The following is a 25,247-nucleotide window of genomic DNA, read 5'->3' as shown; positions in this document are numbered from 1 at the left end:
ATGCCTAATTTCCTGAGGAACTAACAGAATGTTTTCCAAAGTAGTGGCATCATTTTACATTCTCAATATCAATGTCTGAGGGTAGCAATTCTGTACATCTTTACCATCACTAGTTGTTTTCATTTTGAATAGCCATTCTAGTGACCATGAAGTGCTAAAATTCTGGGATTGTGATTTTGTGAATCTACAAATGCTGAAGAAGATATGAGACAGGCCATAATCAAAGAACAAGAAAGGAACCTAGAGCAGGTGGACTCTGGCTTTCTGTGGACTCCAAGGACATTATTTCTCTCTGTTTTGTGAGCTCTTCCTTCTCAGTGTATTCCATATCCTTCTTTGTCTCCTTGGGTTCCCATTTCCTCTGACTTCTAACTTGTTCCCACATTTTGCTAATTTGACTCATGTTTCTCTAATTTATTGAGGCTTGTTCTCCACCTGCTGACTCTCCCAGAGATGACAAGAAAATTTTGCCTCTAGAAAATGTGACTTTCTGATCATTTGACTCTCACAGATGCCTAATGGCAATGGATCTTACTTGTGTTCCCTGATTTTTTTTCATAGCTACTTTGAGTGACACTTGTGTCAAAGTTCTGTGACCTCCATACATAATGCATTCGACAATAGAATTATATTTTGAGGGCCAAGAACAAGCCACTGGGGGTCGATCATCACTGGTTAAGGTCAGATGTCACCAGTTTTCAATTTGTTTTCATCAAGTTTTGATCTGAAGATGGACATGTAGCCACTGCCTATTCTAGCCAGTGAAGCTAAAGAGAAGTCTTCTTGTAACTTCTGAGAAACATTTCCCCCCACAAAAATAAAGTACTGTGTGAAGAGAGAACCCTTACCTTACCTTGCTTCATTTTCAAATTTTTTCTTTCTTTCTTTCTTTCTTTCTTTTCTTTCTTTCTTTCTTTCTTTCCTTTTCTTCCTCCCTCCCTCACTTGCTTCCTTCCTTCCTTTCTTGGTGGTACTGAGTTTTGAATTCAAGGCAAATGTCCTACCACTTGAACCATACCTCTATTCTTTTTTTGCTTTAGGTTATTTTTCATATAGGGTCTTACTTTTGTCCAGGCCAGCCTCAACCTCTGATCTTCTTACCTATACCTTCTCGCACATAGCTGGGAACACAAGCATGCACAACCCATGTCCAACTTATTGTTTGAGATGGGGTCTCATTAACTTTTTGCTCAGGGTGCTTTAACCACAGTCCTCACAATCTCTGCCTCCCAAGTAGCTCAGATTATAGTTATGAACAACCATGCATAGTCCATTTTCTCATGACGGTGTGATGCTCAGAGCTGTAGCAGTCATCTTACCACCAAATGTGAAGATACTCTGAGGATGGCAGAAATAAAAAGATTATTGTGCTTGATAACTTTATTTTACCCACCCTAGCACTGATTTCCTCCAGACACCTCATTATGGGAGATAATTAATGTCTTCATTGCTACTCAAATCACTATTATTGTTTTTTATCTGAAGTCAGAGATATACTTTCTCATATAATTGGTATTCTGTATCCTTCCACATTTCTATGTGTCTTTCAAGAAAATGTTCTTCACTTCATGTCATGTACACATTTCTTAGTCTATTGAGGTTGAAGTTTATCTATTTAGTCCATCTTTGGAAGAACGAACTATTAATCTGGCAATCTTCTCTACTGTTTTTCCACTCTGTTTGGTTTAATCTGTGCCCTAAACTTCATTATTAAAACTTTATTCTGGATTTGATTTTAGCTTATTCTTTCCTAGTTCCTTCATGTTGTGCACTTCAGATATTTTCTTACTCATTGTAAATAATATCTGTACATTTTCTTCTTAGTACTTCTGTTCCACAGGCGGAATTTTGCTAATTTCTCTTTTCTCAGAACATTATGTAATTTACTCATGATACATGTTTGGGCTCATTGGTTTTTAAAGGGTGTGTTGTTAAATGTCTACATGTTAGTGGATTTTTCCAGTTTACTTTTTGCTATTGATTAGTAGTTTCATTTTAACTGGAAAAGACACTGGTCTGATTTCAATCTTTCCAAATTTATTAAGACTTCTTTTGTGGTATAATATTTGGTTGATCATGAAGAATGCTCCAGGTATTCTTGAGAAAGTCCTCTGACATTGTAGAGGACTACATTGCATAAAAGTCTGTGTGTTCTACTGGACAATGGTGCTGTTCAGCTGTGTTATTGCTGTGTTTCTTGTCCATTATTGAATGTGAACTATTGATGTCTCCTACTCCTATTGTAGACCTATCTATGTATAATTCCATTCCATCAACTGCTGTTTCACATACTAAAGATCTCTAATATTTGGTGCATATGTGTTCATAACTGCTGTATCTTCTGAGTGAATTCACCCATTTGTCATATTTCACCCATTTGTTTTTTGTAAGAGTTTTTATTTTTTTGTATTTGGTGATACTTGGGTTTGCACTCAGCAACTCGTGCTTGCAAAGCAGGCACTCTACCACTTGAGCCACTCCACCAGCACTAAGAGTTTTTAAATTAAACTTTATGTGACTCACATTACTATGGGCAGTCTTGCTATCCTTTATTTATTATTTGTATAGAATATATTTTATCCATCATTTCACTTTTAATTCATATATGTATGTCATTAGAGCTAAAGTGAGCCTCTTGGGGAGAGTATTGTTGGTTCCTACCTGTTTTATCTATTCTCCCCAGATAGTTCTTCTGATCAGTGAGTTTAGCCCATTTGCATTTAAAGTAATTACTGACAGGGGAGAAGTCACTATTACTATTTTGTTGTTTGTTGTCCAACTGTCTTTTATTTTTTGGTCCCCCATTTTTTCCTTATGGTATTCTTTTGTGTAATCTTAGTGGCATTCTTTCTTTGTTCACTTATCATGAAAACATGCTGTGTTTTCTTTGTGGTGACCTTGGGGAACACATGACATGCCTGAATTTACAACTATAACTATTACTGTGGTTAATTAACCTCAGTTAGACAAAACCTTCTGCTTCCTGACAGCTGTGTATTACCCCTTTGTGTACTTGATGTCACAAATAACATCTTTACATATTGTGTATCTATTAAGATAGACAATCATTTTTATCTTTTTATTTCTTACATCTTATCAAAGAATAAAAAGAAAATATAACTAAAATCACAATTAAATTAGTTTTTAGATTTTCTTACACATTTATTTTGCCAAAGTATGTCATTTTACAAATTATGTTAATTTTACAAAGTATGTCATATTTTGATTTACAGCTGACTAAAAGCATATACCAGTGTAGCCTATTATAGCAGTAACAAATTGATGTGTGGCCCCTGCTTCCTACCTGTAAAGTATTTGAAAATGTCTGTCTTTGTTGTTGGTAATGTAACTACACCAGCCTTTCATTTTGTTGATTAAAGTCTCTTTGACAATTTAATGGTTATGAACCAATTGGGATTCGGTGTTTTTCCATATGACATTTTCTTTGGTAGATAAAATTTCTGGGTATGCAGTGAACTGCATTTCAGTACAAAAATAGTTGTCACTAAGAATCGTTACTTTTAGCATACTGACTTCATACTCTCAACCTGTCTTAAGTGGGCAGTTTTAGAATGAACTTCCTAAGATTTATGTTGTTGAAGTCATGGTTTAATATTCAAGAAGAATGTTTTCAGCGAGACGATGCTGAGGAAAAATACAAGGTATTTGTCATTACTGGTGGTACTCAAGAACCTGTTGTTGAGGTTCTATTTTACTGTATTTCCCTTTGGAAGAAAGTGTCCAAAAAATCTTGCGTTTTCGTGGTTGGCATTAGAGTTGTTTCAAATGTTGTGTTCCTTGGGTGAGTTAAAAATTCTATTCTCAATTTATCTGGAGTAGGGTAATTACAACCTGAAATGCATATGACTTATGTGGTCATTTGAGGTCTTGGTTAATATTTCACAAGGTTTATGCCAGTAAGTCAGCTATGTAAGGAAATATCTGATATGTGTCAACATTTATTAGTTGCAACATAACCTAGACGGCTCTTGGTGGCAGTCACCAATTCTTCCCTCATTCCCTTTACTCAAAGTTGGCAACCTTGGAAGCACTGGACTTAGTCCATGGAATTGTAGGACACAGGACCTGGGAAGAGGTAGTTCCAAATGCCAGTCAGGGAAATCCAGAGTGAAAGCACTTTCCTTTGGCCAAATGAGTGACTGATTTGAATATAACCATTCCTTCTAGTTTCAGTTATATTTGCATAGAAATTTTCCCATCATTTTACTTTCAACCTATGTGTGTCATTAGATCTAAAGGGAGTCTTAGATTGAACATAGTGGGTTTCTATTTGTTTTTACCCATTGTGCCAATCTGTCTTTTGACCACTGAGTTTACACCATTTATATTTCAAGTAATTACTGACAGGGAAGGAGTCGCTACTTCAATTTTGTTGTCTTCTGCATGTCCTGTAGTTTTGTCACTTGTTTCTTTCCTTACAGACATTTTTCTGTATCTTACAAGAGATGGAAACAACCTGAAATGTCCATCATCAAAGAAAGGAGAGACAACATGAGGCATGTGCCTGCAATGCAGTATTATTCAACCATAAAAGGAAGAGTAAGAGAGAGCCAAGTCTTCCTGAGGGTTCTTGTCATTAGGATATGGGGAATCTTGGTCCTCTTAGTTCCATTCTGATCAATTTCCTTACAGACAGAGGAGGAAACAGATGCAGTCCTGGTTGAGGCCTCACACTTTCCATCCTTCAAATCCAGTTGATTCTCAAGTCTTCTGTCTTTCAGAGGAGAGATTTGAGGGAAGAAAAAAATGGCTCAACTCTGTCAAATATTGCTGCGAATTTCAGTGAAGGGTTCTTTTACTACATAGCATACTACATAGCATTTATTTCAATTTGTAACTTAGTATTTATTAAGCATTTATATGTTTATTATCTCTTTCCCAACTTAAAGTTTAAAATTCATTAGGGCAAGTATTCTGACTCTCTTATATTCAGGGCTTGACACATGTTCTGTACACAGCAGGTGACAATGAAACCAGTGCACAATGGTAGTGAGGAGGGCAAAGGCTTCTCAATCTGAGAGAGAGCATTCATGGACCCGCCTCTCTCTTTACCACCCTCCAATATGAGGCCCAAAGAACTGCTAGTCTTCTCTGTAGTAACAATAACCAGATGTCATATGCTTCCCCAAGTTATCAAGCTCTAGCACCTGCCTAGCAAGCATTAATCCCTGAGTTCAAATTCCAATACTGCCAAATCAAAAAACACTCTCAGATCATGTTTGGCACTGTGGAAAGTGATGGGTACTTGAAAGCTGAGTTACACATTTATCATGCCTTAAATATTTTGCACAGTCAAAATCACAGATGTGAAATTTGAATCTAACACTCAAATGATTCCAGTATTTGTCTGCCTCCCTCACACTGAGAGCAATTCCCTCAAACACTAGCACTCTGGAAAGGCTTCCATGAGAGGTAATACTTAGGCTAACAGTATAAAATAACAGAAATATTAGACACATGGTGATCCATACATCACTGAGAACCTGGAAAACCTGTCTAATTGTACTGGTGAGTCTAATGCTTTTGAAGCTTAGTTGAATTCTACTTTGAACCTTTGCTGAGAGCACTGAGAAAGAAATGCAGACATTCAATGTGGATAAGGACACTTATAATACCCGTGTGATTGTTGTACTATAGTTCTCTGTTTATTTGTGTCCATCTTCAACCAAGTAATAACTGAGTCTTAGTCATCTTTGTATCTTAAACACTGAGAGCTGTACTTTGAAGGTCCATAACTAGTGACCACCATGTGGTTTCTTTATTCATATGTTCAACACAACCTTTGGCTTGTAACACTCTTTCTGTTAGAAGATGTTAGTTCTGTGAAATAGACTGGCACAGAGAATGTTTCTTCTCTTCTCCTTGGAGATCAAGATGATTTACATTGGTTAGAACATGGCTTCTGACTTCATGTTAGGCCAATACAATGACTACCTTTCACTTTTAGTGTAGCTTCCAGTAGATTCCAATCACACCGACCAGGACATGTGATTAGTAGGACAGGTGATAGGTCAGATAGCCCTAGTTATAACATGATGTTAGAAAATATGTGTTTTGGAGGAAAATAAGTTCACAGTGGGTGGATGACCAAAATAAAATCAGAAAGGATTTGGGTTTAGGTAGGCTAATGGTTAATATGAGCTGAAATTCTGCCTTACCTTTTTTGGATGCATTCTGTAAACCTCTCTTCTTAGGAACAGATAACCCTGCTCATCATTATGCTTAGTATTTTCATGAATTTCTCCTTGGCAAGATGAGATGGGTCCTTTCATGAATTTCTCCTTGGCAAGATGAGATGGGTCCTTAATTCAGAAAGACCTGTGGAAGAGCTTACAAAGGAGTAGCGTTCAGAACCAGAATGTCAACCACATTTGCTCTTGCAGAATTGAGTCTCACTATTTTTCATTGTAGCCCCAGTCAGGGAATATCAGGTGTTGTTGACTCTTGGTGAACACAATCAAGAGAGGAATTTTCAAAGTTGTGATAATGAACCTGTCTCATTTATAAGCACTCTGTCTTGAGGTCTCTCCTATCAGGACTGTGGGTGGGTTCACAGGTGATGAAGACAACAATTCCTGGAGTCATTTGACCACATTCCATGGACTCTTCTTCACTCATTTCAGTAATCACAAAATCACCAAAAGCTCAGAACCTATCTGCTCTGCCTTTCAGCGCAACAAAATAGAAGCTGGAGCTATCATATTGGAGTCCTTAATGGTGTATTACTACCAGTGGAGACATCTGCCATGTCATTCTTGGTTTGGTATTTGATTTCCCTCTGTCCATGTGGGTTGCTGTGTTCTATCCTTGCACAGCTATAGACATGTGACCTACAGCTTTCTAGAGAGATGGGGACACTTGTTGCTCAAGGATTTGATATTGGATCAAACTGGATATCCAGTGGCATACTCCTCTTGGGGCTGCCCCAATGCTGTTGGGTATATCCAGTAGTTCCATGTCATCCAGTCCTGGTCTCTCCTGTAACAACCATTGCTGCACAGGATGACAGTGAATCAGCATAAAGTGATATTAGCTGAGTCACAGGAAATTCCTCTTGTCATACAGACAATCCAGGAAGAAGGAGTGGCTGGTGGCCGGCAAGGACTCAAAGTTAAAGGACATGCAGGGGCCCCCTTGGATCTTTCCCAACTCGCCTCAACCAGTGCCTACTCTATTAGGGACTAGGAACATGATGAGAAACAAATCCAGATTAGTTCCTTTATAACCTCACAATCTGGCAAGGTAAATATGCATGTGAACCATCAGCAGTGGTAGAGAGAACTGTAATAGAAGTTGTGTGGAAAGAGTTCTGATAAGAATGAGCAACCCCTGGTCTTACTGATAACACAGACTGAGTGTTTATGATTTCCCATAAAATTGACCTCAAAGGAAATCAAAAAGTAGAGGTGAACATGACTATTTAAACATGGAGAGAGCACCTGTCTCCTGCAACTGTAGATGATGCACCACCTTCCTATTCTGCCAAGGGCTGATGCGGTAAAAAGATAAAGAGAAAATTTCATCCACTACCACTAGTTAAGTATCCTCTGTTTCTGCTGAAGCTTAAGAACTTGTAGGGGTTTTTGTCTTGTGTTCCTCAAGTCGGCAGGCTAACCATACAAAAAACATGGGTGAGAGTGGTGATAATGAACTGTGTGATTTCAAAACCCTCAGTCTTTGGGTCTCTCCCATCAGGAGTGGGTTGGGTCTCACAGGTGACAAGAATGCTCCTACAGAGCTCCTCTTTACCATCTTGCGAGGTCTCCACTTCACCCATTTCCGTGATCACCTATTTATCAAAAAGACAAACCCATATACTCCAACCTCAACAGGCCTAATGAAAAGGCTGGAACCATGTTTTTGAAGTCCTGGGTTCTGTGTGTACAGCTGCAATGACATCTGTGATGTCATTGGTGGACAATGTATTAGGGACCCACCTGGCCATGCAGGTTGCTCCACATCTTCTCTCTTTCACACCTAATGACCTCACCTGTGCAGTGCTCTAAAGAGATGGGGCCATTCTTAGGTCAAGGACCTGTCTAATTTGCTGTCTGTGGCACACTCCTTTGAAGGAATGCTCAAATATTGCTTGGTACAATCATCTTCTCTGTGTCATCTTTGTCTGCTTTCTCTTGCAGGGGCCAACTATCCATAAGATCCTGGTAGACCAGCCTAAACCTTTAGTTATGGGGGCTCAGACACAGGCAATTTCTATTGTTATAGTAACAATCCAGGAAGATGGAGTGATCTTCATGGAGTTACAAGTAAAGGAAATGCAGAGGTCAGGTAATGTCGACTCAACTCAACCAAGTTTTCTGGATAAAGTATTCTGCAAGAGACTAGACACTTAACAGTCAGTAATACCCTGACTAGTCCTGTGATGAACTCACAATCTGTTGAGGGAAACTTGAATAAAACACCAATAGTATGGAAGTTGACTAAGGGTGAAGTAATTTTACTTGTTGGAAGAGGAGATTTGTGAGGAATGGCTCTACCAGATTGATTTTTTTTACCTGAGCTCAGTTTTGCACAGGAATGAGGCCTTTGTAAGGGCCAAATTGGCATTCTATGAAGAGGACCCTGCACAGGTACAGATCTGTAGGTGTAGCTTGTTTGAATGGATTTTAAATATTTTAGAATAAGCACAAAAATCTAGATAGGGAAAAATTAGAGGAAATTTAATGGCAATGACTTCAGTTGAGTTTTCAATACAAATAAAAAATTTGACTTTAAAACTACACAGATTGATGTTTGTTGACTACTTACAGAACATGAACTCAAAGGAGGTCAAAGAAGAGGTTTGAATGAGTCTTTGCCAACTGCCCAGGTGGAGAGGCATCTGATTCCAAATCCAGGTTTTGCACAGTGGCCCTACTATTGGCTGCAGCGCTAGCCCTGCCTCCTTTCCCAGTCCATAAATAATGCATTGCTGGTATCAGTGAGTCACATCTGGGAACAGAAATGGTTGCTTACCAATCACAGCTTTGCATAGGGTGGGATGCTCAGCTGGAAGAGAAACTCAGAGGAGAGAGTTCCTGAGGGAACTTGGCCATGAACCTGATCCCAAACTTCTCAGTAGAAACCTGGGTGCTCCTGGCTACCACCTGTGTAGTCCTCTATCTGTGAGTAGCCATCAGGTGCCTCTCCTCTGTATCTCTTGAGAGCTGGGGTGCTAATCAAGAGCCATATTTCCCTTAGGTGTTTGGGAGATTGAAAGAGACAATGGAGAGGGAGTTGATATAAACAATTATGTTCCTATTGATCTTATTATAAATATTCCTTGAGCTCCAAACCTCAGTCCCCTTCCTGTGGATAGGAAGGTTATTGACAAGATTTGTTCCCTGTGCATGATCTGAATGACTCTTAGTGTGGTCCTAGACTAATCAACAAGAACTTAATAGATAAAGAATGTAAACCTCTGTTCACCAAGTGAAAAGGAAACTCATCCCTTTCCCATGTTTTGGGAGTTCTAGGAGCAACCAGATTGCTTGGGTTGTTGTCTCATCAACTTTGCTTTTTTTGTTCTGTCTGCTACAGGAGTCTTATAGAAGGCTTGTCCCCTGTTCACATGTGTGTTTCTCTGTCTTGTCCTTCCCACCTTTCTTCATGGTTTCCATGAAACTCCACAGCATACCCCAGACTTGATAGTAGGATCACAATCCACAGTTCCCCATTTTCTGTGACCTTCCAAAACTACCATTCCTTCCTAAAAGTCAGTTTAACCACTCTGCAATATACAGAGTTATGCATCTATGAATGATGATTTTTAGAAAATTCAGTTGGTATAAGTGGGAAGGGAAATCTATCCCAAGAAGGGCTTGCTGAGGTGCCCCTGGTGGACCTAAAAACATATGTCCTTTCATGAAATTTATTGGTGTCATAAGACTTGTGCAGAACATTAGCTTATTTTTTAAAGGCTTGCCACTAAAGAAGAAGAAACAAGGCATTCATTCAACTCTCTCAAACATATTACCATTCATTTCATGTGGAGTAATGCGTGTGTTGCTATCTATAGGAAAGTGCCTGACTTTGGAGGGCCTCCTCTCTTGTAGTTGCAGACATTCTTGTGGCACATTGAACCATTTAACATACCATGTATTTCAGCCATATTTTCCCAACTGTCTACTAAGGGGACAACCTTGTGAGACCAATATCAGCAAGCTTAAAAGGCAGCCTCTTTCCTCACTCTGTCTTCTTTCCCATAGTCTGGCATCTGCCAGTCACACTGAAAAGGGAATATTTGAAGGATTCAGAACCCCAAGCTGTGGGAGTCTGATTATGCACAAAAAGAATGATTCTGGGCAGCCTTGACCCAGGGAGATTAGGCTCAGTGCAATCTTCACAGCTGATGCACAGAGGCAGTAAGCTCAGTGGTTTGTGAGTGATAATCTCCATCAATATGAGCATGGGTGGCACTGTGTACACCAGGTAACTATCAGCAATTAGAGGTCCAGATTCCAGGAGCAAAGGAGTGCCTGGAAATGAAGCCTTAGTAATCATTTCTCCTCCGTGTTATTATTAGACATGAGGGAAATCAGCCTTCCATGCAGCTTAAAACAACCACGTTATCTGCCAAAGGAGGTTTCGATGTCTCTGAACAGTATTTGAATTTCTCTGAATTCTCGAATGTAGTTTTCATTTGACAAAAATAAAAACAATAGAACTGTGCCCAGGATGTTCTGGGAAGGCAGATTTTAAAAAGGTTTGATCCTAAACCTGGGCATCCCCTAGAGGAAATCCTCTAAACAAACTGTAAGAATAGTGTCACCATAGGTTCTCATGACCCCATGTCATTGAAGAGATGATATTAGTCATAATCCTATTATTGGAGCAAAAGAATAAAATGTCACCCTTTCTACCTACAATAACCAGGTCCACGTGATTAAAAAGGCAATTTCCTAAACCAAAAAATTCAAATTATTGTCCAGGAATACTTCCAGTTTGAATCTCTTGGGGACACTGAAGTTTGGGGACACTTATCAAACATTCTATTCTACTACAGGGAGCATAAAGATTTCAGATTCGTGAACTAATCGTTGTGAATTTAGGAGTTTTGGTGGAGGTGGGAAAGGAAATAGTGAGCAAATGTAATTATTGCTCTTTGATTTTTTGCTATTACTTATCGCCTACTTGTTACTTCTTTGGCTTTAATGTTTAGTTCTGAGTCACTGATTAGCAAGTCCCCATATGAGTAAAGCAACAGTACTTAAGACTTGGCTTTCTTTTTCACTTTACAGATATGGGACCTATTCACATGGACTTTTTAAGAAGCTGGAATTCCTGGGCCAAAACCTGTGCCCTTTCTGGGAAATCTTGTGTCCTACCGTAAAGTGAGTGCCGTTTGAGTGCCATCTTTTGTTCCTTAGGGTTGCAAACACCAGCTCAGTTCCATCAGTAAAAGTGCTCCTTGAGAGGAAGGTCTCTTTGATTTTTTGCTATTATTTATCACCTACTTGTTACCTCTTTGGCTTTAATGTTTAGTTCTGAGTCACTGATTAGCAAGTCCCCATATGAGTAAAGCAACAATACTTAAGACTTGGCTTTCTTTTTCACTTTACAGATATGGGACCTATTCACAAGGACTTTTTAAGAAGCTGGAATTCCTGGGCCAAAACCTGTGCCCTTTCTGGGAAATCTTGTGTCCTACCGTAACGTGAGTGCTGTTTGAGTGCCATCTTTTGTTCCTTAGGGTTGCAAACACCAGCTCAGTTCCATCAGTAAAAGTGCTCCTTGAGAGGAAGGTTTGAGGTTCCAGGCTTTCAGAAATGGTACATGGGTACCAGCCAGAGCATGGCCAGTATTCCCTGGGGCTTTCTTGTGAACTTTTTTTAGGCTTAGGTTTGCTTCAATGGAGCAACTCAAATATTTCATCAACACTTGTTCAGAACATGTTGCTCAGATGTGGTGAATATGAAGAGTGTTTTCTTTCTGCCTCGTGAGGATTCCAGGCAGATACAGTTGTACTTAGTGAGTATTTGAGAAAAGCAGGAAAGGCTTCCTCAATAGCACCTCACCAAACGGTGTGCACCAGATTCAGACATTCTCTTTTGTACCAGAGCTCACAAGCATCTCCCTTCCTGATAAATGCCTTTGAAATATCAGTTTGTAAGGAACCCCACATATTTGAATATATTTAATTATTTTAAGAACTGCTAAATTCCTTTATGGTTATTTGCATGGATCTATCCCAGCTTTTGTCACCCATGACACCTTATGGGATTTGAGAAATAGAACAAGAGCATTCTGCTTTACTTCTTTTCCATCCAAGGAAGAACCCTATATGTAAATTTAAGTATGGGTTGGGGTATAGGACACAGTAGGATGGTTGTATAAATATCTCAAGTATTTAACCATATAATAAGTTTCATTTTTCTAAACAAAGGCAAAATAACTTATAAAAATCACAAGAGAATGGACAAATTGACAAAATCATTAAAATTTAATTTAAGTAAATGGAATATAATTTGTGCCATGAGTTTAGGCTGATCATTTGTGGATAACCCGGTGTGATATTTTTCAAGGGACTGGAGTGAAGGCCAGCAGCAAAGCCTGCCTGTGTGTGGGCACCTCTCTGGTCAGATTTCCTTTCCTGAAGGCTCTAGGCTACTCTCAGATCTAAATTCTCCAATAGAAAGATCTGATGCCTAAATATTTCAATCTGTTTGATTCATCTGAAAAAAAGCAATAATTTCATCTTCATTGTTCCCAGATGAACATTTTTGTAAATGCTCCCCCAAGATCTACTATTCTTCAGCCTCCTTTTGCATTGATAACTTAAATAACTATAAGTTAATCTCAAGGAGATTTGCTTTCAAGAGTCAAAGATGAAACCCACAGCAACTATTTAATTTTCTCTCCCTATGTGTAGAGATGGCTTCTCCCCATCTCTTTCCATGTTGATCAAGAGCACTGGATAGCAAATACACTTCATCTTTCTTAACCTGTCACTCTTAGCACTCAACAACATCCCGGACATTTACACAAATCTCATATAGCAAAGAGATCCTTCCTGTCTGTAACTTCCTGTTCCACAAAACTCTAGAGAGAAGTCATGAAAGAAGTTAAAATGATGCTGAACAAGGAGATCAAACCTTCAGGTTCCTCATGTGTTCCTGCACAGAATCGCTCAGAGGATGCAGGATTTTAGCGGTAACACAGGCACAACAAAAACACCACAGACAGTTACTTAATATTCATAGATGAGGAAATGTCCTTCAAAATGTGCATTATTCAGAAAATTCAAGAGTGACTCTCAGTCAAATACTTCTGTCCTTTGCCCTCTGATGTCCCCAAATAAGGAAGACCCTCTAACTGTCAGTGCAGCATAGCCAGTCTCTTTTCATGTAACCTGAGTCACTTCTTACGCAATTAGACAGGGTTTGGTGTACTTCTCTTCTCAGGGTGTTTGGAAATTTGATATGGAAGGCCATAAAATGTACGGGGAAATTGGGGGTAAGTATTTTGGAATCTTCCATTGGGTAGACGTTGTAATATGAGGTTCCATGATTACACTGCCAGCTGAGGTCTTGTGATGAGGTCTCTATTGTAAAGACTTGGAGCCCTGTCCCAGCAAGGGTTCCACATGTTATCTGGTGTCTAGGTCTACAGTCTAAATTAAGTTGGTTTAGACTTTTCTCCTAGTTTTGATGGCTCACAAGCTTCTAGCCTCATTTTCTGTACAGTGTTTTCGTATTCCCTTCCTCACCATTTTACTGTCCATATGTGCTTTTTAATTGCAATAAAATGCTCTATTTCAGACTCTTTGAATATGTGCTCATTAAGGCCTAATAGAATCTCCTTTACACATTGATTCTCTTTTAATTAAAAGCCCAAACTCCTTTATACTGTTTTTAACATGTGCTTTTGAAAGCCAGGCTGTGAGAACATAATTAAGTATATCGAATATAATCTAACACAAGCTTTTAAAACTTTCTCTTCAAATGTAGTTTTTCTTTTTGCTTTGTTTTGTTTGTTTTTAATTTCAAGCCGGAACATTTTTTGGCATTCCTGTGGTTTAAACTAATGGCCATGAGTTTGCTAGACAGGTGCTCTACAGCTTGAGCCATTCCCCAGATCTTCAAGGCAAGCCTTTGTAATACAAGTGTATTTTCTTACCCAGTTCATTCTACTGATTTTGAAGAAGAGATGTAGGTAATTTAAAATCATGGTGTTTCTCTTTGGTTTACTTATTAGTGGTTTTGTAGGGTCACCTGAGGAAGGGAACCAGTCATTCCCTTTCAGTTGCTGGAGGTTTAATGAGAGCCTTGGAAGAGGCATCATCACTGTGATTGTGCACTACAACCAGGTGGGAGGAGGCTTTGCCCCTTCCTACCTCTTCATCTTCCCTCATCAGTCCTTGGAAACCACAGAGCTGGCAGGAGGATCTGCTCAGGCGTTGACATGGCCAATAAAGACCATGTGATCCAATGCGAGAGCATGCACTACTGCAATTCTAAGACCCAAGTGTAACTGCTCCTTGCAACATTGTTATTTGTGAGCACTCCTTAGCTCATCTGTAACTATTCTCTGATATAATCATTTATTGACGTTGAAATCTTATTTATTTTGCAGTGCAGAGGATCAAACTCAGAGCATCTTGCCTTTAGGCAAGCAGTCAACCGTCTCTAGGCCAGATATTAAAATATTTTAAACATACAAAAATTCAGGAGAGTGGCAAATGCAATACTTGTGTATGCATTGCCTAGATTTTTTTATTGTTTTTATACTATATCTATACACCCCAAAGACAGGGAAAGGTTTACATTTTTCTATCCCTAGGTTAAATCAACAAGAAACTTTACACAGATATCAATGGACAGTGCTGACACAGGGTATGACTAATTCCCCACTACGTGTCAGTATTTTGTAGGAAAAATATTACAACCTATTAGAGTAACATTTCCTGATGCATACATCATCCACTATATGGATGGCCTTTTAACTTCTCATACATGTTCTAAACAATTACATAAACTTTTTTTTTCTTAGTAAAAATGCACTATGTCATTTATTTGGGGTTTTTTTGGTTTTTTTTTTCTTTTATTATTCATATGTGCATACAAGGCTTGGTTCATTTCTCCCCCCTGCCCCCACCCCCTCCCTTACCACCCAGTCCATCCCCTCCCTCTCCCCCCCACCCCCTCAATACCCAGCAGAAACTATTTTGCCCTTATCTCTAATTTTGTTGTAGAGAGAGTATAAGCAATAGCAGGAAGGAACAAGGGTTTTTGCTGGTTGAGATAAGGATAGCTATACAGGGCATTGACTCACATTGATTTCCTGTGCGTGGGTGTTACCTTCTAGGTTAATTCTTTTTGATCTAACCTTTTCTCTAGTTCCTGGTCCTCTTCTCCTATTGGCCTCAGTTGCTTTTAAGGTGTCTGCTTTAGTTTCTCTGCGTTAAGGGCAACAAATGCTAGCTAATTTTTTAGGTGTCTTACCTAAACTTTTTAACAGAAGTTCCATGGTATTTCTAACGATAATATCTGTGAAAAGCTGTTTTGTTTGTCAATATTTCTTCCCTGCTTTAGCCACATTAGTCTTTATTTGATGCAGTTGCTGCTGTGATCAGATTCCATAATTGAACTAGGAGCTAATGTTGCTGTGTATGTACAAGTAGAGGTTTGGATTATGTAACATCAGAATCAAAGTCTGGATCCCATGGCATGAGTTCACCTGCAGAATTCAGCTTATAAAGTAAAAAAAAAAGCTCTGCTTTCCAAACACAGTTATTATGAAGGTTGACAGCCTGTGTTAGTTGTCACAGATCCACAGATGATCAAAACAGTGCTTGTGAAAGAATGCTATTCTGTCTTCACAAACAGGCCGGTAAGCATCCCTTTTTTGAAATGTTAAACCTTTATAGAATATTTATTAAAATTTTATTTTGAAATAATTTTGGATTCATAGTAACTTGCCAAAACAGGATCCATCCACCTTTCCTTTTATGTATTGTGACTTTTGTGTCGGGTCTGATTGATATTTTCCTGTATGTTCCCTCCATGGATTCTTCTTACACTATTGTCAAAAACTAGACAGGCCCATTTCTGTGGGTCTGTTTCTCATTCTTTGCTGTTTTTTCTATTGGTCATTGTACCTTTCCTGCGTACCTGCCACACTCTCTCCATTACTTTCCCTCTATAGTGAGTCTTAGCATCATGTGGAGTGATTCTCCCACTTCATTCCTCTGCAGAATTGTTTTAGACATTTTTGGCCCTTTTCTTCCATCCAAATTAAGTATAATTTGCCCATATCTACAAAACACTAGGTGAGATTTTGATTAAAAATGAGACAAACATACAGATAAATATTGAGAAAAATCCTCATAGTTACTATGATGGCTTCCAGTCCTTGAACACAGCCTCCATTTGTTGCAGATTTTTGACTGCTCTGGCCAACATTTAATGAGTTTCAGTCTAGGACCACTACAAATGTTAGGCTTACCCTTAAAGTGTTTCATTTTGGTGTATTTGTAAGAGTATTTTCTAAATATCATTGCTATATACAAATGGGATTTAATTTGGTGTTGATTTTGTTTTTCACAACTTTGCTGAGCTCACCTAATATCTGTATTTCATTTTTTATATGCTTTGAGATGTTCTGTGTGGACAATGATATTACCTGAAAATAGAGATGATTCTGCATATTCCTGTGTGATCCTTATACCTCCTATTTCATTTTGCCTTATTGCACTAGCAAGGACAAACAGGATTATGTTGAATGAGAAGGGTGAGAGCAAATTTTTTTTGAATTGTTGCTTGTCTTAAGAGGGAACTTTCAGCCTTTCCCTATTAAATGTGATTTTAGCAGAAGGCTTTATTCACAGGTGCTCTTTATCAGGTGAGAGTAGTTTCATGCTAATCTTATTCTTCTGAGGTTCTTTCATAAAGGAGTGTTGGATGATTCCATTTTAATGCAAAATATAGGTAGGGAAGATGGAAGAAATTTTCTAAAAGAGAAATGCAAGTATCTTCTTTTCTTTGTGTCCCTGCATAAACTATTAGAGTAAAAACATTTTCTTATAATTCCGGTATCCCTTCAGGACAACAAATAAATTACTAATTTTAAAACTGTTAGCTGTGATTTTTTAAAATCATCACATCAAGGCTGCCCTTTTTCAAATTGATCATGCTCCAGATATATGTACATATAGACCTAGTCTGAGGCAAAAATTTCCAAGGCCACCCACTATCGGTCACCAAACCATTTCTACTCTGTAAGCCTTGGAGGACACACTAGGACTTCTTTCCTCTATTCCCCTGGTCTAAAAATTTCCCCAATATGTTTTTTTCTGTTTGAATCAATAAGATGAAATCTAGACACACATGACTATTAAATATTGACACATGGCTAGAACCACCAAAGAACAGTACTTTCAATGGCATTTAACTTAAATGTAAATTTAAATATTCACATGTGGCTACAATAGGAGTCAGCCAAGCTCTAAAAATTGACTTTATAGTTGAAATTCAATTCAGTAGCATGAGGTCTGTGATAACTGGAAGAAAGAGTTTAATAGGAGAATTCATCAACAGCACCATGACAGTATGCATGATGGGTAAATCAGAATTCTGTAGCACTCTCTAAGGCCATTTTTTGACAATTTTGAATTCCATGGGTAAGGGGGTACCACTTTATTTTTCATAGTCCCAAGTAACTAAAAGGACTAATTCTAGTCCTGATAATGATCCTAATTCTCACATTTTATGACCTAAGTCCTTGTATAGATACATTCTTTCTTCTGCTACTTCAATGCCATTCATAAGACAAGGGTCAGTCATCAGTCTTTTAGCTCTTTATCTCTGTAGTTTACAAAGATCCGTCATAGAGGATGATCTATGAAGACTGGTGCCCTAGGTTTTCTGTTACCTGGACCTATAAGCCCTGACTCCCCAGTGAAGTTGTATGCACAGAAATTACCATATTGAAAGAAACTTCAGATATTGACTTGGTAGACATAAGTGGATTTGAAATTCTGAATTCATATCAAGCTCCCATATCCTGCTGCAGCTGTTGGTCCACAGACTCATTTTGAGTAGCAAGTTGCTCTGATACCAATATGGTTCATTTAAATTCCCCCAGACATGTTTACATGAAAGATCCATTAATTTTCCATACTAGGAAGCCAAACTCTCCTAATTTTCCCCTGTTTTTTTTGCTGAAATAATTTAGATTTTTCCTAAGGGACAAAGATACCTTACATTTTACTTATAGCTAAAGTGCTTTCATGTTTATCCTAGGCTCATTGTAATAAAACTGTGTATGGTAGACAGAAATCCTGTCTCGAAGTTGCCTAGCTGTGCTGGTTTTAGGATAGCAGAATAATAAGCTAAAGTAAAGAATAGTGTAGACTTTGGGGGAACTGATTTAAGTCAATGATTCTGTTTTTGTTATGTGTAGCAGACATCAGAGTGAAAAGCAGTCCCAGTATGACCCTGGATTGTTTTCCCATGTTTCTCCCTAGCTATTTGGGAGCTTCCTTTGGAATTCTCCAACTCTGTATCAAGGATGATCTATCTTGACCTTATTTATCTGAAGTGTTTCCTCTCTTCATTTTAGCTCTGACTGATCTAAAGATTATAGCACAGTCAATCAATTTTATTTTTGCTGGCTATGAGGGAACTAGCAGCATTCTCTCCTTCATTTTGCATGCATTGGCCACTCACCCTGACGTCCAGATGAAACTGCAGGAATAGATTGATGCAGCTTTGCGGATAAGGTGAGTGGAAGATACCTGGAAATGGAGCAAGGAGAGGAAGACTGGACAAGAATGCCTCCTCATCCCTGTAAATGAGAATTTATCAAGAAAATAGGCATCGAATCTTTCACTCTCAATATGTATAAAGGAGCTGAAGAGAGAAAGAAAGAGTCAAATTGGAAATGAATTCAATCCATAGAAATGTAAGATCTTTGTAATACAGTGCTGGCCTGGTGTATGTGCTATCTACTACCACAGTAATACCAAGTAAGAAGTATTCACAAAAACTGTGTGAAATATAACAACTAAGATTTATTAGTCTGGTTTCTGGATTTGGCACTGCTCGACATACTGTAGCATGGCTGTCAGCAAAGCAAGACGGGCCTTTGTTGGGCTGAGCATCTGACTCAGATTTGCCCTATATAACCTCATACTGTGGTAGAGCTAGAGGTGAACAAACCAAGCTATAATCCAAGTTTTAACATCTACATTATGTACATCACGCCCTCCCCAATGTTGCACCAAGTGATTCCACTGCTTTTTCTGTGAGGCCAACACAAAGCTCCTTCTTCAGAATCAATCCCTGAGGTAACAACCAGGAGACTGCTCCAGCAAACAAGGATGGATGGAGCAATGTATGAGTTTATATTTTCCTTTCTTTGAAAATCTAACTATAACTGAAATTGTGAGCCCCAGGAGAGTGTGTGTGTGCATGTGTGTGTGTGTGTGTGTGTGTGTGTGACAATATACATATTGTAAGCCAGACTTGTCATTTTAAAGCTTGCTGTAAACCAGATGTGGTGTTATATAATCCCAGCTTCCAGGATGTTGAGAGTATTAGGATTGCAAGTTCAAACTCATTCTGGGCAATATAGCAAGACTCCATTTTTTTTAATTTTTACTTTTCTTTAGCATATTTAAGCCTGTAACACTGGCCTGTGTTTTGTTTTATTGTTTTTGTTGTTGTTTTGGTTTGGTTTTGTTTTTTTATTCTTTTATTCACATCTGCATACATTATTTGGGTCATTTCTCCACCCTGCCCCCCCACCTTCTCTCCCCCTTACCCCCTCAGTTCCAGGCAAGTCCTGTTTGCCCTTATCACTGATTTTGTTGAAGAGAAGACATAAGCATAACGAGGAAGACAAAGCATTTTTGCTAGTTGAGTTAAGGATAGCTATAGAAATATTCCTAGCATTGCTTTTGTGTACACACGTGTTATGACCCATGTTGATTCATCTCTAACTGATCTTTACTCTAGTTATTGATCCCCTTCTCATGATAACCTTTGTTGCTTAAAGGTTTCTGTATTAGCTCCTCTGGAGTGAGGACATCAAACACTTTCATGTTTTGGGTTTTCTACCTATTTCTACATCACCCAAATGTGCTGTCCCTTTATGATGTCATCCAAGTCCAACCACATTGCTGCATTTGCCCTAGATCTAAAGTCCGCATATGAAGGAGAACATAAGATTTTTGGTCTTCTGACTCTGGCTAACCTCACTCAGAATGATGTTCTCCAGTTCCATCCATCTTTTGTTGGCAGAAGCTTTTTAATTTCATGAAGTCCCATTTGTCCATTCTTTTTCTTAGTTGCTGAGCTGCTGGGGTTTTATTGAGGAAGTCCTTGCCTATACATATTAGTTCCAGAGTGTTTCCTGCTCTTTCCTGTACTAACTTCAGAGTTTTGGGTCTGATATTTAGGTTCCTGATTCATTTTGAGTTGATACTAGTACAGGGTGATAGATATGGATCTAGTTTTAGTTGCTTGCAGATGGTTAACCACTTTCCCCAGCAGCATTTGTTGAAGAGTCTGTCTTTTCTCCATCATATATTTTTGGCCCTTTTGTCAAAAATAAGGTGGGTATATTTGTGTGGATTCATATCCAGGTCTCTATTTTGTTCCACTGGTCTTCATGTCATTCTTGTGCCAGTACCATGCTTTTTTTACTGCTATTGTTTTGTAATATAGTTTGAAGTTGGTTATTGTGATTCTGCCAGCATTGCTCTTTTTGCTGAGTATTGCCTTGGCTATTCCTGGTCTCTTGTGTTTCAGAACCCATGGTTTAAAGCATGAAAGCTGACAGGAAGAACTCCAAACACTGAGTACCATATTGGATATTTGGCCTCAAGTATCTGAGCTCTGTTCCATAATAACTGTGCTCCTTTTCCATTCTATATATCATGTATTTTCTTCTTTCTATCACTTCATTCTCTTCTCATCCTTCAAGTTGAAATCAACCCCCAAACCTCTCCAAGGAGCATTCTGAACTGGTCCAATGCCCATTTACTCCAAGATGAAAAGACAGTATCAGGAAGGGATAACAAAGTAGAGAATTAGACCAAACAGTAAAGATCATGAAAGAATGCAAAGAAAATATGAATGCTGCATGCAAGATATCTGGGACACCATGAGAAGAGCAAACCCGTGAATCATAGGTCTAGAAGAAGTAGAGGAGATACAAACTAAAGGCCTTGACACCTGTTCAGTAGAATAATAGCAGAAAACTTCCCTAACCTTGAAAAAGAGAGAGTCACCAGGTGCAGGAATCTTATAAAACACCAAACCATCCAGACCAAAAGAGAAACTCCCCCAGACTGATCATTATCAAAACACTCAGCACACAGAACAAAGAAAAAATTCTGGAAACTGCAAGGAGAAAAGACAAGTCATATATAAAGGCAAACCCATTAGAATAACAGCAGATTTCTCAACTCAAACTCTAAACACAAGGTCACAGAAAGACATAATTCAGGCACTGAAAGAAAACAATTGTCAACCTATACTAGTCTATCCAGCAACACTAACCTTTCTAATTGAAGGAGAATTAAAACATTGCACAACAAGGAAAAACTAAAGGACTGTGGCCAAAAAGCCAGCACTACAGAAGATACTTAATGGACTTTTAAATATAGAAGAAGAAATTAGAGTTAGATAAGAAGACTCAAGAAAGAATAAACCCTCATGTTCAAATCAATCCCAGAAACCCTCCAAGAAGCATTCTTCATCTTGTCCAGTGCCCATGCACTCCTGTGTTGTTTTATTGTTTCCTGCAGATTGTTACCATTACCTGCTGATTCTTTTTCATTAAATTATCCAAATTTTCTCTGGATTGAGGTATGTCCCTTCTCATTTTTATATCACCTAATTTTATTCCTTCCATAAATGAGCAGTGTTTCTTTAAAGAGACATTAGTGCTTGGAAAGTCTTCAGTAAATGTTCAAGAAGTGATTTTCAGTTACATTGGAGTTCTTCAATACACCCTGTAGATTTTTTAACTAAAATAATTTAACAAATGTCATTTGTATATACCTGTGTGTGTAGTTTCTGTGTGTCTGTCTCCTAGGAAAATGCAATGTATATTATGAAAAATTTTTAAATATTAAGCAGATGCATATATAAAAAGTATTGTAATGTCTCCCCTGGAGAACTTGAAGAACAATTCTCCTGTTTTATGTGAAACATTTCCTGACAAGGTTAATTTTCAGGTCTCCTGCATTTAATAGACTATTTACATGGGTGAAGGGGAGCACCAACAGTGTTAACCTACAGATTTTGCTTTTAGTTAGCAGTGTGCATGTTTGTACAGTTAGAAGGCTTTGTTTTGTGAGAAGGTTTCTGACACACCTGGAAAAGGGCAGGTACCCCCTGACATGTTCCAGTTATCTACAATCTGACATTTCTCAATTTATAACTGCTTGCTTGCCCTTCTCTCTACTGACATTAGATTACTCTGGTGTAATTCCCCCAACACTGAAGTGAATGGGACTAAAAGATTATTAAAATTCTGCAGGACTCAGGTATTCCCCAATTTGCACTATTCTTCAAAGCCACAGTTAGATGTTCGAAAAGCAAAGAAAGAAAACATCTCGCTGAAGACTTCCTCCCATCATTACATTAACTGAATGTTTTCAACAAGGAGGATGACTGGATTCCTTATAGTCAAAGGCTTCCAACACAGATCAGAAGTACAAAGTATGCTCAGAGTTACCTTGTGATATTCAACAAACACAGAGTTAACTTTACATGACTTTCTAAAATAGCATGCACTGATGTCTAAGAATCTGGCTGAAATTCCTTAAACTCATCTGTTTACTTAAAATTTAACCACTCCTGGAAAATAATATATAAAATAAACACTACACAACAATTTCAAGAGAGGCAGGGAAAAACAGATATTGTCCAAAAATCCACATGCTTTCTGGACTAAAATCCTGGAAAACTAGGAATAAAAGGGAATTTCATGAAACAATGAAGGTCATACATAAAAACAAAGAGTTAACTCTGAATTAGGTAAAATTTTCTCTTTAGGATCAGAAACAAAACAAGGATACCTTCTTCACCACTTCTGTGTACTTATTAGGACTGAAAAGAACAGGTTCAAAAATATTTCAGGATACATATTAATACACAAAAATAAATTGTAGCTCTCTTGGTGGTGCACACCTGTAATCTCTGCAGTCAGGAGACTCAGGCAGGAATATTGTGAGTTTAATGCTAGGCTGAGGTACACACCTAGTTCAAGGACACATAGAAAGACCATGCCTCAAAAAGGAATTAAGACCTGATTGTATTTCCGTGAAACACAATGAACTATCCAAAAGTAAAGTTAACATGATACTTCCATTTAAAATAGCATCAAAACCAGAAAATATTCAGAAAAGAAATTAAGAAAAGTGCAAGACTTATATTCCAAGAACTACAAAACATTGTTGAAAAGAATTCAAGAAAATTTAAATAAGTGGGAAGATACCACATGAGCATGGATCAGAACAATTACTGTTGTCACAGCAACAATATTCCTAATACTCATCTGTAGATTTAACACTTCTGTATAACAATTGTATCAGGGTATTTTATAGAAATTGACCCGCTAATTTAAAAAATTCATATGGAATGTCAAAGGACTTGGAATGTCCAAAACAACCGTGGAAAAGAAGAATATAGTTATGTTCATTTTTCTTGATTTCAAAACTTACCACAAAGCTGCAAAAATGAAGGCTACATGGTACTAGCATAAGGATAGACAGGAATGTCAGTGAAATATATTGGAATAGACACCAGAAGTAAACTTACATGACTATGGTCCCACTAAATATTGAGAAAGGCACCATGATCACTGAATGGGAGAAAATAAGATTTTTACCCAGTGATTCAGTAATAGGACATAACCACATCCAAAAGAATGAATTGATCCTTGTTTCACTGTGCACTCACTACACACTATCCTAACTTAACATAGCTCAAAGAGATAAAAATACATACCTTTTAGAAGAAAACCAAGGAAGCAAATTTTCTCAATTCAGATTAACAATGGATTCTTAAAGCACGAGAAACAAAAGGCAAATGTATAAATTGTACATCATCAGAATTCAAAATTTTCACTGAAAGGAAACTGGCAAGAAAGTGAAATTGGTTCAGGTGGCTCATACCTGTAACCCTAGCTTCTGAGATCAGGAGGATTCATGGTTGGAGACCAGCCAGGGAAAAAAATTCATGAGACTCCTCATCTCAACAAATAGCTGGTCATGGTGTCACTCATATGTCATCCCAGCTATGGTGGGAAGCATAAAATAGAAGGATCATGGTCCAGGTCAGACTGGGAAAAAGTGAGCCCTGTCCCAAATAACTGGAGAAAAAAAGACTGGAAGTGTGGCTGAAGGAGTAGAGGATGCACCTAGCAATTGCTAAGCTCTGAGTTCAAACACCAGTTCCACCAAATAATAAAGTAAAAAGACACATGCAAAGCAAGAGAAACTTCTGTGATTCTTAGGTGACTCAAGAAATGGAATGCTGATCTAGGTCTTGCTTCACCTCAAAAATGTGTGCCCAGATCTAATTCCTTGTCAGCTCAATACACAACAGTGGGCAGGGACATTGTCCCTCCTTCTCCACACCCTGCAAAAGCCCTTATAGCCTCATGCTTCCCCAACTCCAAGAAGTTGAGGTTGCTTTGGAGGCATCAGTATTTCTATACAATGTAATCTAGAAGATGCATTTGGTAAAAATTAAATAACTCTCTCCAAAACTGACTTTGGAGAATCCCAGATCTAAGTGACCATTTACTTCAGCTTTCTCAGAATAATCACAGTTTATACCTGTGGTTCCTGAGATATTCAAATTGTGTTGGCCTAAAAATCAATGATATGAGCTGGGTGCTGGTGCCTCACAACTGTAATCCCAGATACTGAGGAGGCAGAGATCAGAAGGATCTCTGTTCGAAGCCAGCCTAGATAAATAGTACTCAAGACTCTATCTCTAAAGAAAAACCCATCACAAAAAAGGGCTGGTGGAGTGGCTCAAGGTGTAGTCCCTGAGTTCAAAAGTGTTTTAAACTCAATTATAAGATTGCACTACTCCCAGACTTTCCAGAATCTCTCTCTTTTGAGTTTGAAGGAAGAGGAATTAGAAGGATAATTTAACATTGGATATTTTTTCTTGTATCTTCACAAAGAATTAAGTGTTTTAAGTTATTCCAAGTTCCATGTTGTAACTTTCCTGCTCCACTGACTGCCTCAAGATGTACCAAGT

General features: G+C 38.3%; 1 pseudogene; it reads left to right on the top strand.

The window, feature by feature from the left end:
- The first annotated feature begins 9,072 nt into the window (after positions 1–9,072).
- The window catches only part of LOC141424244 (cytochrome P450 3A4-like), a 148,369-nt pseudogene continuing 132,194 nt past the window's right edge, over positions 9,073–25,247 (top strand).

Source organism: Castor canadensis, chromosome 6, assembly GCF_047511655.1.
Source record: "Castor canadensis chromosome 6, mCasCan1.hap1v2, whole genome shotgun sequence".
In the NCBI taxonomy this organism is placed as follows: Eukaryota; Metazoa; Chordata; class Mammalia; order Rodentia; family Castoridae; genus Castor; species Castor canadensis.
This window is presented reverse-complemented; position numbering and strand designations above follow the sequence as displayed.